Source organism: Oreochromis niloticus, linkage group LG14, assembly GCF_001858045.2.
Source record: "Oreochromis niloticus isolate F11D_XX linkage group LG14, O_niloticus_UMD_NMBU, whole genome shotgun sequence".
NCBI lineage: Eukaryota > Metazoa > Chordata > Actinopteri > Cichliformes > Cichlidae > Oreochromis > Oreochromis niloticus.
In genome coordinates, this window is record NC_031979.2 from 11,848,358 (window position 1) to 11,861,898 (window position 13,541).

The following is a 13,541-nucleotide window of genomic DNA, read 5'->3' on the forward strand; positions in this document are numbered from 1 at the left end:
TCTAAAAAAGATTAATTAAAGAAAACTAGGTGCTAACCTTTAAACTACATGTGATTTAAACATGAAATAACTACAACAAAATCATACCAAAGTAAATAAAAATCAAGTTGGAAGCCATGAAATGCGCCCGCCTTCTGGGAGGGTAGAGAGCCATCCTGGAAGAAAAACAGTTTGCAGTAAATAGGCTCCCAAGCAAGTGAAGTAATTTCCTTTACAGTGGTTGAAATGAACTTTCTCCAATTCTTATGATAGCTTAATTGTAATAACGAGAGACAGAATATCAAGAAAAAATCCAGGAAAAAAACACATTACATAAAGGTTATAAATGTATTTACATGTCAGTGAGTGAAATAAGTATTTAGACTCCAAGCAAAACATGACTTAGTGCTTGGTGGAGAAACCCGTGTTGGCAAGCACCACAGTAAGATGTTTCCTGTAGCTAGTCACTAGTTTTGCACACTCAGGCGGGATTTTTCTCACTCCTCTTTACAGAAACTCTCTAAATCCTTTTGTAGTTTTTTTTTTGCAAGGGATCAAATAAGTATTTCCTCCACTGTATCAGATGTGGGGACCCGTCAATTAGGACCTGAAAATGAGGAAGCAAAAAGCAGAAAACAAACACAAAAGCCTGGGTCATCACACTGGTCATCACACACAGTCATCCACAGTGAGTTTTGCAAAGAGAATGAAATGTGGAAAAGAAGAGCCGGGAATAAGTGGACAGCGAGCTCTTCTTCCTGCTCCACATCCACTCCTGGTTTTAGAGCACTATTATTCATATTCATATTCATATCCATTATCCATTAAGGGGATCAAACCCCAAAAGCTCCGAAAACGCTGATGTAAATGCAACATGTGTTTTATGTGTGCAGATGTGCATGTGTGTAAATGGAAAGGGGAATTATTCGTATCAGGCACTCTCCGTTAGTGCCTGATAATCAGTGACGTATATTAATGGAAAGATAAGCACAACTGTCGCATATGATTTCCTTTCGTTCTTGCTGCTAAGTCAGCCGGCAGCCATCTGGCTCCCTCTGAAACGAACACACACGCAGATACACAGTCTCCATCGCACACTGTCACAGATAGGAACACACATACTCTTACACACACAACCCGAGGGCAGGTCGTCAGAGAGAGGGTATCATGGAAGGCCAGGATGACCGTAACTCCTCGCTAATGGAGTGTTCAGACAATCATACACTCTCCTTCTTTTACACACAAATCTACACCTTTTTCTTCTTCCAGGTATTTGTAAAACAGCTTGAAGCTCTTGAAAACACTGAGTAGTTCTGAGTACACCAAACCCGGCCAAACCACTCAGGACAATAGAGGCAATCAGCTCCCGGTGTTTGCTGGTGGTAGCCGCTGAGTTTTCGCCCTCCCCCTGCGCGTTTCAAAAGATTTTGCTGATATGTTAAAGTCCACGCACAGTATGTGGCACTGTGCCTCTGGCTGGGCCTAAAAAAATGATGTTGATGTTATTCATGTGATATGAGCAGAGAGAATAAAAGGATAAGCCCTTGTGCTGTGAGCATTAATATTAACACCCACAAGTCAGCGCGTGACTAACCGTGGTCAGCTGGCTTTGCGCTGACATAAAGCTTAAACACTACTGGTTTTGTTGAATTTTGGATTTTCTCCCGTTGCACAGTCCCAGAAAAGTTTCCATTTCAAATGAAGGACTGCAAGACATTGCAAGGCTTTGCACCGCCTACAGTTTCTGTCTGCAAGCAAAAGCAGTCAGTAAACAGTTTACATTTATTGGACTCTTTAATCCACGATGACTGATTGTCTTAACCATGTAGGACTTTCAGTGTCTCACTACTGAAACAAATCTGTCATCTTGCTGTGTCATTTTGAAAATCTCATCCACATATATCCACATATATTAACTGTTCAGGTAACTAGTAATCTGTAAAGTGTAAAACATAGGTTTTTATTCTAAATGTGGTAATGAGAGCTGAAAACAGGCCACTCATCTGTGTTTAAAAAAAAGGAGCCACTCAGCAGTTGTGCTCCCATTGGCCTCATCTGTGCTTTATAAATTAAATTAAAACACTTTGCAAGTTCTCCAGTTGGATTTGCAGTGAAACTTTTCAAGGACCTTTCTGGCACCCTGATATTTTATGCATCTAAAGCAGCCTGACTGGTGAGATCATTAAAATATGCACACAGCAATCTGTTCGTTTAAAGGAGCTGTAACATTGCAATGAGCATCACTCTTCTCTGTGTACTTTTTCTTCTATATGTCTTTCCTCTATATTACTTGTAATAAAGTTAATAACTTAGTGTTTTCCACTGTAGTGGGGCAGCCAAGTAACGTCAGCGTGTTTATTAAATAAAGATTAATAAGTCATTTTTTCACGTGACATGTTCATTTGACCTAAAATATACATTTCAGTATACAAGCCATTGTTAGTGGGTTAAAATGGGGTCAACACCCCAGCCAGTCTAACCAGCCAATCACATGGAGCAACTGAATGCATTTTGGCAAGTAGACATGGGCAAGACAGCCTGCTGATGTTGAAATTGAGCATCAGAATGCGGAAGAAAGGTGATTTAAGTGACTTTGAGCGCTGTCGATGGCAGATGGGCTGGTCTAACTCAAACTTGAGCTGGGTTTGGGCAAGTTCTGAGGATTCACTTGTAAAGAATTTCCAATAAAGGCTTTGGATGAAGACTGAAGTTCTCCCTGTTTGATTTGTGCTGAGCTGATGAGGCTGACATCACAGCTGTCTGTAAACCTTGTGATAAAAATGGGCTCGCCTTGACAAGCAAGTTACAGTATTTTTAATAAAATACCAAATTTTCTTACACTGTGGTGTTGGTTCATTTATGAGAACATCTGAATCTTTGTGTGGAAGACAAATGATCTGCAAACACAGGATGCTGAAGCCAAAGCCGGCATAACGGAGGATAAATGGTTTCAATATTCACAGAAGGATGGGCGACTTGGATTCAAAGCATTCCTTAAAAATGCTGCAGAAAAAGTGAAACTGTGTTTGGCTCCAGATGTTCGCAACGCAGAACTGAGAACTTAAATATCTAATCAGCTAATCACATGGCAGCAATTTAGTGCAGTTGCTGTAGGCATGCAGACTGAACGTGGCATGGTTGTTGGCATCGGCGGAACTTTGTGCTGAACATTGGGGGGGTCAAGATCTCTGTCTAAATAAATAAATAAATCTGGGTAAATTCCCAGATGATTAAACATGCAACTATTTTGCTGGTAATACCTGAAATGAGTAAAGAAAATCAACAGCCTATTTATGCAAGATAATTCATAATTTTATTGGGGATGTTATATTGGTTGGATCTGATTATAAGGGGGGTCATAACCCCCCTAACCCCCCTGGAAACTACGCCCCTGGTTGCTGGTGTAATACCAGCTGTTTGAGTATTTCAGAAAGTACTGATCTACTTGCCCACACAACCATCTCTAGAATTAACAGTGAACGGTCAGAAAAAGAGAAAATGTCCAGTGAGGGCCACTTCTCTGGGTCAAAATGTGTTGTGGGGCAAGATAACCACTATTTACAACTAAGGTGTGCAGACCAGGATCTCTAAACATACCCTGAAGCAGATGGGTTACAGTACCAAGAGAGAACAATGGGTGCCACTGCTACCAGCTAAGAACGGGAAACCAAAGTTACAATTCACACAGGCTCACCAAAATTGGTAAATAGAAGATTGGAATTTGTAATAAAGACTGCATGAATCCATCATGTTTTTATCAACTGTTCAGGCTGCTGCCAGTTTGTAATGGTGTGGGAGATATTCTCTTGGCACACTTTCAGTTCAGTTCAGTTCAATTCAATACTTTATTGTCCCACAAGGGGAAATTAGTTTAGCAGCAAGGGCAACAATAAAAATAAACAAAACAATAGTAAAAAAAAATTGAAAAAAAGAATAATAAAAAGAATAAAAAATAAAAAGCCACAAGACAGTTATTAAGGAGATGGGTTGAAGTAGGGATAAAAGAAACCTGGAGTCTTATGGTCTTCCTCACAGGTACTCTAAAACAAGTCAAACTCACTGTGAAGTGGATGGTTAAAACAATTAACAATAAAATCAGCCTTCCTCAGCACATGCCTGGCCTAAAGCCCATCTTGCCAACACCCTGAGATTTTGCTGGCAAGTCCCAACCAATTCTTGTTCTTGAGAGTCATGTTACCAAACCAAGCAGCGATACAGAAAAAAATAACAGATTCAATAAAACTTCTGTAAAACAGGGACAACATTTCAGATGAGATAATAAAACATCTAATTTTCCTTAAAAAGAACAGTCTTTGTTGAACCTTTTTGGTAGTGGCATCAACATGAGGCTCAAAACACAGTTTGTGGTCCAGAGCAACCCCTAAATACTTGTAATTCTCAACAATCTCAATATCAGCAGCTTTAGTGATAGTAGGTGATGAGCTATAAGAAGACCTCCTAAAATCAATAATCATGTCTCTTGTTTTTCACACATTTAATGAAAGGATGGACTCATCACGCCACGCCACAGAATCTTCTACAACCTGCCCATGGCCTATCTCGTCCCCCACGAGAAGACTAACGATCACTGTGTCATCAGCAAACTGTTTGTCAGTGAAATTACTGCGACACTCATTCATATACAGAATGAACAGAAGGGGCAAGAGACAGCAACCCTGGGGAGATCCAGTAGAAGAGGAGAGCACATCAGAAAGTACACTGTTCACCTTCATGCACTGTGTCAAAAAGTCTAGCACCCAACTGATCAGATTAGGATCAAGTTTAAAGTGATCATAAAGCCTCTCAGCAAGTAAGAAGGGCTGAACTGTGTTTTATGCAGATGAAAAGTCAACAAATGATAATCTTTCATGAGCGTTGGGGCATTTAAAATCTCCTTTTTAATTATCTTCTCAAAGGACTTCAACACTAAAGAAGTCAGAGCCACAGGCCTAAAATCATTCAGTACCTTAGGGGAACTGCCCTGCAGCTGGGTTCCTTAGTACCACCTGAGCATCATTTAAACACACAGCCTACCCTAGTATTATTGTTGAGTATGTCCATCCCTTTAAGACCACAATGTGCCAATCTTCTGATGGCCTGGTCCAGCAGCATAACAGTCCATGTCACAAAGCTCAGATATTCACGAAGTGGCTTCTTGAACATGACATTGAGTTCAAAATCACAGTCAGAATCTCAGTCAAAGAGAGCACCTTTGAGATGTTGAGATTCACATCATGGATGTGCAGGCAACATATTTGCACTGTTTCTGTCATGTTATCATGTCAATGTGGGCCAAAATCTCAGAGGAATGTTTCTAGTACCTTGTTGAATTATGGCATCTAAAAAGGCAAAAGTGGTTCCAACTAGATATTAGCAAGGTGTAACTAATGAAGTGGATGGTGAATTTCAGTGCCAACCTAGAGGTCTGTAAAATTAAGCAAACGAGTAATTGCTGAAAGGCTTTCAGAGGTTTGCTCCAAAACAGAGTCAATCTCTGTAGACTCCCATGGTAAAATATCCAGCTTCAAAGCTGAAATTAACAAGTTACCAGCCTGCTATAAAATCTGGCTTTAGTTTCTACAGCTAATCTACCTCATCAAGCATTGTTAATGTGATTCTGGTATTTTATTTGTGCACTTTACTTGTTAGCAGATCTGTGCGATACACCCATGAAGTCTATGGATTCTACTTGCTAACCAACCACACTATAGCATTAGCTGTTAACTTTGCACTTCAGCCCCGTTAAATAAGTATGATCACTTTGGGTCCAAAAAAACAATTGTTATTTATGTTGGTCTTTGATTAAAGTCACACTGGAACTCTGACCCAGGGTAGCTGTATGAACTATTTACAGAGCTACATTCAAGGGCACTAAATGTGCTTTAGCCCTGAGCTAGCTTGCCCTCAATTGGATCAAGATAACACAGATATGGAAGGCAAACACGTTAAGAAAGGGTTTAATTAGTTTTGGGAAAACTCAGCTCTGGGCTGAGGATAACACTGGGTTATAACTTGCTGCAATAAAAATGCAAAAGATCAAGTGAGGATGGCAGCACCCACAGGGTTTCTAGTTAGTGTCATATTTGGATAGCAGCGAGAAAAGGTGCTCGTATGGTAGGAACGGAGGACAGAGAATGAGCAAGTTATGGAGGGAGAAGAGGGAAAGAAGAGGGGAATATGCGTTACAGGAACTTAATAGAGCAAGTGCAGCAGGGACGACAGGAGGAAGTATGGAGGGGAAGAGCAAGGGGAGCACAGAGAGAGAAAGGTGGGGATTAAGATAAGGAAGGATAGATTGGAGGTGTGAGAAATGTCTGAAAAGCGTGTGAAGTCAACAGGAGCTCATTTTCTTTGCTAGCAGTTGATTTATTTCCTCACATATGAAGGGCAAGGCAGGTTTGTCAGAAACATCAAAGGCTACCAGAAGACTTTGAATAAAATGATTTATTTATCTTATCAGTGATACTTGGGACAGAGAAATGGTTTAGTTACATCTGAAGCTGTTTAGTTAATCATTATCTTTATAATGACTACTTGTAAAAAGGTGAAAGTTTGCCTGTATTAAAGTTTGCAGCTCCCTTCAGATCTGCAGCGTGTTTAGCATCTTTACAGCCTCTAAGTATTCCATCAAAGACACTCTCAAAAGCCATTATGTGCCAAAGATGAAAAGCTAGACAGAGATTTGTAAGATAGTTAAACATTCAGCATCCAACAGGTCAGATTTTTCCTTAAGGAGTCTGCAAGAACAAAAAAGGAAGCTGAAAGATAAGAGAGTGAAGCTACTTGTAGGTTTGTCTAATATGCTGTGCAGGTTAGAAAGAAGGATTGTATGACTTCCTTGGTTAATATTAATTATTCGATAGAGTTATTTAAATTGGTTGGTTTCCTTACAAAGACCCTGCTTTTAAGCATAGTCCTCAAATTTTCAATAGGGTTGAGGTTGGAGCTTTGTGAAGACCATCCCAGAAGCTTTATGTTAGTCTTCTTTATCCATGTCAAAAACAGTTTTAATGTGTGTTTGGGATCATTGTCCTTTTGGAACACTGTGTCCCAAGTCTAGCTGTTGGTTAGAGGTGAAGTTGAAGATTTTGGAGGTAGTCCTCCTCCTTCATTATTACAGTCACAGTGTACAGTGTACCAGTTACACTGGAGGCGAAACAGCCTTGTAACATGATGGTACCACCACCATGCTTGACAGCTGGTAGTTTTCTTAGGTTTGAAAGCCTCACCTTTACTCCTCCAAACATACCGCTTGTCATTGGGGGCAAATAGCTCAATATTGGTCTCGCATGATCGAAAGATTTTTTCTCCAGAAGGCACTGATTTTGTCCATGTGGGCAGCTTAATTAATTCAAGCTTGAAGGGGTTGATTTTGGAGCAGAGGCTTCTTTCTTAGTCTACACACGCATAGTTTACTCACTTCATTGTTGACAATGATGCTGGTGTTCTAGCAGTTTCCAGTTCATGGCAGGCTTGAGCCTTGGTGGTTCCTGGGTTGTTCCCGAACAACTTAACCAATTTTGTCTTATTAGAGGGTGGTCCAGACTTTTGCAAAGTGGTGACACATCTGAATAACTTGTACTTATGCACAGTCTGTTGAACTGATGATCTTGGAATCTTCAGTTGTTTAGAAATGGATCACAAAGACCTTCCCAACTATTATTAATTTCCTTTTTAGATCTTCACTGAATTCCTTGGACTTTTGCATTATTGTTAGTACTGACTGATCCAATGAGTGCTGTCAAAAAAAAAAAAATCATTTTTATGCTAGCAAAGAGAAACTACCAGTTGTAGTCAATCACGATGACTAATGATAGGTTAATAGCCTTTTTCCTTGTCAGTTAAATGATGTTGTAGAACCTTCACTGCTTAAATAAATCCAAACCTGTGCAACCAGCTCTTGTTTTTTAAAGTCATTAAAGATGTTTGCTGTACAATAATTCCATCCTAGAAACAGAACAGTTCAAAGAAATCATTAATAGCCCAAATGATATCCATGCCCTTGATGAGCGTTTGTAAACTTCTGACCACAACTGTACATGAGGCAGGATACAAACTCGAGTTTCAACCAGCCATCCTCAAACACCCACCACATCCTGTTAGGTATCTACTTCTGATTTTTCTACTGAGACGGGACGGCCATTAATTGCATGACTCCAAGTTGTTGTTTGGTGGTAATAGTACATTCAGTGACTTTACTTCCCTACTCCATATGTCCTTACAATATATCTCCTGAATGCTGAACTCAGATTGTGTTGCTGCTGCTTGTTATGTGTTGCTTGTTAGTCTGGCATCATGTGAGCAGAACAAATGAGTGAAGATGTGAAAAAACAGGGCTGCAGTGTTGGGACAAGGTGCTGCAGCCTGCCAGGTAAGATGCCAAAATCAAATACTCACACTGTCAGTGAGATGGGGAGGGAGATGTTGGCAGATTCATCAAATATTTGTAAAGAAAGGGAAGCAAAGTCAAGCAGGACAAGGTGAAACAGCCAATAAGCAAACCAAAAAAACACATCCACTGCTTTTCTCCAGCCTGGCCCAGGTTTGTGCTCTGGAGCAGCTTCAGCTGAGAGAGAGTAGATAAATCTTTCAGTGTACAGGACAGTTAATAACAGGAGATATACAGGCTTCATTTTGCCAACAGCTTTCTAAACTACATCTTTTTGCCCCGTTATCTTATTTCCAACCATATTGTCACTCCATATGTTTGCTGCAGGCTCTATAGCTCAGCCGCCATGTCTGAACACACTCTATTACAGCCCCTCGGAGTACCATATCATCACAGATATCATGGCTCAACAGAGAACTGTTTACCAGTCAGACCACGGGCACAGAAAGGATCATAAATAATTAAGTGTTCAGTCGGCACTTTCAAATTCCAGGAAGCATTAATGACTGCTAGATCAGACTGCCTATAAATGTCAGTAAACACTCCAAGTTGAGGACAGTGGGTCTAATCACGTTCTGATGTAATCAACTCAAGGAGCTGATATGGGAGCAACACTCTGGGGAACCAATCAAGTGAAGCGTGACATGCTTTCTTCTCGCTGCACAGCTTTGTTGAATCACAACAAGAGGATTTTAGTTTCATGGTCACTAAACTTTTAAATTGATGGCAGGGGAATTTTCTTGTCTCGCTGTTTTCTTGACCTTATCCGATTCACGGGGTTTGATTAGACCTCTCTACAGGATGCTCAAAACAGCCATCGACTGTGGTAGTGATATTGATCCCACTGAGCCATAAAGTAAAGCACATCTGACACGCTGTGTGGCCTTTTATTGCTAGATTAAAACATAATTAATTTCACTGCTTTGCACTTTCAACACATCGGACTTGGACACATGGGATGAAATGTCTCTAATTCTCATCTTATGTAACAATCAAATGAGTTTTTAATGAGGGAAAGCGTGTTTGGGGTCACATTAATGGGTTGCTTCAATCACATATTAAAGGAGTTTTAAAATGAACGGAGCCATGCTTAGCTGCTCTGCTCATCAGTCTCGCCTTATTTACAGCAGCAGCTCCACTTTGCGTGTTTGAGAGCAAGCGGGAACAAACAGGAATTTCCCCCCTCATAAAAACAAGCTTCAGTGCACTTTATTGCAGAGCACCAGTTAGAGCTTCGCACCGGACACTGCTGTCACATTACAGCTGCACTATTTTTATTGTTCCTCTTGGGTGGAAACCTTTTAGTTTTTCTGAGTATAAGATCCCTTTACTATGGGATGTTGAAAGAGATTTTAGGAAGTCGGAATGCTTTTCATTGAAATCAAGAATCTTCTTTGTACGGTGGCTCTCAGAGGTCAAATGCACTGAGACTTAAGAAAACACCAGGAAATAGAAAAGAAGCATTTTGGGGGCGATAACATGACAGACCAGGTGTGGAAGTGACAAGCGAAAAGTAAAAAGCTAACACCAAACCTATATCTACAGTATTATACTGATTTATGCAAAAAAAAACCCCCAAAAAACACATATTACCTGCATCTGAATCCACTGCTTCATGTCTTCTCTGTCACTTCTTCTGTCACATTATTGTCTCCAAGAAAAACACTTCTGTTGTACTTTTGAGATTTAATTTATTTTTTTTATTATTACATTTTATTAAACGTCTGTTGTGTTTTGTGTGCTTTCGCAGCGTGTTTGTTATTTTTGGCCACTTTAGCTTTATCTTTTATTGGATGCTCACTTCAAAGGTCACCACATCTGCCTCCATCTCACCCTGTCCCATCCTCCTCTGTCACACCAAACTCTGCATTTCCTCCTTCATTACATCCATGAATCATTTCTGTCGTCTTCCTCTTTTCCTCCTCTCTGACAGCTCCATACTTAACATCCTTTCCGGATACATCCACTATCCCTCTGCACCAAACTATCTCAGCCTTGCCTTTCTAACTTTGTCTCCAAACTGCTCCACCTGAGCTGGACATCTGATGTACTCATCTCTAATCCTGTCCATCCAGGCCACTCCCAGTAAAAATCTATCTATCTTTATCTATGTCACCTCTAGCTGCTATCACTCTGTTACACATCACCCCTGACACTCATCTCCACCCCAACTGCACGTTCCTCTTCACCTCTCTTCTGCAACGTTGCTTTGGATGGTTGAGCCCAGGTATTTAAACTACTTAAATTTACCTTCACCCCAACCCCTTGCAGCTTCACCTCTCCAAGTGTTTCCCTCCCATTCACACATGTATTCAGTCTTGCTTCTTGATGGCTTCATTTCTCTTCTCTCCAGTGCATACCTCCACCTCTCAGACTCAATCGCTGACGTAACCCCATCACCACCTTGAATGCTTACTACCCCGACTGAATCATACTGCATACCTCACCACTGTTTTGATTCTGAGCGTCTCTATACTTCTCCTCTATCAACACTCTCAAAGCAACATCTGTAGCAATCTTTCACAGCATGCAGCCACACACCTGATTACTGACCTTTTTTAGTGCTTCTGATAATCTGGAATAGCTGCAAAACACGATGTGCTTATTAAGGATCTATTAACACCTTTAACTTACTTGTTCTCTAATTTAATAGTGGTTGTTGCTCTGAATCTTAAATGGTGTGCAGAGGGAAACGGGTGTGCCTTGAGACAAGTGCAGGAGTCAACAAAACATTATAACTGTAACATTATAATAAATAAAATTTGAGTTTACTGTTTAATTGCACAGTCGCCTGATTGATAGTGATGATTCATGTTGAGTTAAAACAGGTCGCTGCTGTGTGGAGAAAACTGCACAAAACCACTTAAAGAAAAACTCTGTTTTGAAAAAACTCCTGCGACAGCTCCCCATCTCATGACTTCAGCTGGACCGCAGAATTCAGCAGCCTTCTGTCCGAGTGCGTCATTTCTTGGGAGGAGTCAACCAAAGCAAGCATGGTGCCAAGTAAGCAAGGAAAGAGGAATTTGGAAAGCAAAAATCGCTTTAGAGAAACTTTGCCTACTAGCTCTGGATCCGAACCAGAGGCAGCAAGAGCTCGGTTGGATTGTGTGATGAATGTCTGATGAGGACTGGAAGCAATCTGATAAAACAATCAAAAGAAGAACTGCTGTCTGCAGATATGAATACCTCCAAACTTTGGCTTTTCTTGGACATGAAAAGTTTGAAAAACCACTGCTTGATATCACAAACAAGGCTTTGGACATTAGAAAGATTTCTATGTGGATTTAAATGTACTCTAGGACTTTTGCTGCTATGTTTGGTTTGTTACTTAAGTTTAAAATATAACAGGAGTGTGTTTTGAGCTCTTGGTAAGATTTCACATCTTCCTAAAGTAAGTAGAGTAAGCTTTTATCTTCCAAAATGCATCTTCACATTTCTACACCTGTGTTTAAATGTTAAACACAACAACTAATAAATTATTACATGCACTGAAAGGTAAACCCTCTCCCCCAAAAAACAGGCCTTTGTTTCTTTGAACATTCATTGCGTCTCATTTCTTTCTCTTCAGTCATTAAAAAGCTGCAGCCTTTTGTTGAGGCTCGATGAGTAAACAATTTAAACAAAAATGACTAGCATAAATGCTTTCTCCAGCTGGTCATGAGTATCTTTTGCAGACATTTCTTTGACACAAGTCCCAGGAGGTGATGTTTTAGTTCCCAAAATGACTGATGTGAATCTGGAAGCCTCAGGCACAGAAGACCTTCTGGACAAACGCACACAAATACATGTTGAGACACAGCTGAGCACCGTAAGTCTCTATGCCAAAACACCAGATGTGACATGTACACACACACACACACACACACACACACACACAGACAAATCCGATGGTGGTAATAACATCAACAGTTTCCCTCATTCTGCTGCACCTCTTTTCCTTCACCCTCACCTCTGCATTATTATTTCTATCCCACCTCTCATATCTACTGTCACAATCTCTTGTTCGCTGTCTTCCTCCCCCTACACGTTCCTGTCTCACTCACTATGTCTTATGATTGACAGGTCCTGCTGGGTCTCCAGAGATGCCTCTCTTGAAATTGCAGGGCTTATCAGACACATTGCATTTTCTAAATTACAGTTTCGTGAAATTGCCATCCATATGGTTACAGCTATATATATATATATATATATATATACATAGTGGCTAGTTTAAAAAAGGACTGTTAGATGGACGGGGATACTAGGATAAATTTGCACAGGCACAACAGATCTGATTTTTGGATCCCTTCTGGTTTTCCTCTAATACAGTGAGACAGTCTGGCTTGAATCAGATTGTATCTGTTTAGACAGTGATATGGAGATGATCCACATGTCATAAATTATAAATAAACACACTTTCTGTTGGGGTCTAAATAAAGCCAAAGCAGGTCTGTTACTACCATAGATGACAGTGAGGTCATGTCCTCATACTGTGGCTTTTATGTTTCACATGTAAAAGATCCAATTCATCAAATGAAGGAGGATGGATATAATCAAATAAGATAATATAAACTCAAAGCATACCACATGCATAGTCCAGAATACAGCCATAACTTAACAGCCAAATTATAAGAAATAAAACATATCCCAGTGACAGTTGTGCATGTGTCAGCATCATCAGGACCTCACTCTTCTTCATCACAGGATGTATTATGGAATGGAAAAAAAAAGATAAATATATATTTTTTTTCACTTATACACAATATTTTTCTTATTCAATCTGCACTTTAATCGATGATTTTTGTGAAGTATAGCAGATCTTAAACAACTGAGTCACTGACATTCTCTCATTACCATTAAACTTTCCTTTCATCTCAGCATGCTATGAAACAGAGGTCTTGAATCTTAAGATAAACAGCGCATTAGGAAGGCTTTTAGAGCCTTTCAAATTTCCAATTTTTCTTATTTTTCAGTCTCACAGATCTCGTCTTTTCCTCGTCAATCAGGATAAATTACTTACTTTTAGTTTTTTTTTTAAATAAATGTATTAAAAATAAATGACTGGCTGAAATATTTCATATATGTATTCAGACCATTCACTTACTACTTTGTTAAAGCACCTTTGGCAGCAATGATAGCCTCAAGCCTTAATAGGATTAAATCTAGAATCTTTTAGAAGATTGGCTTAATTACA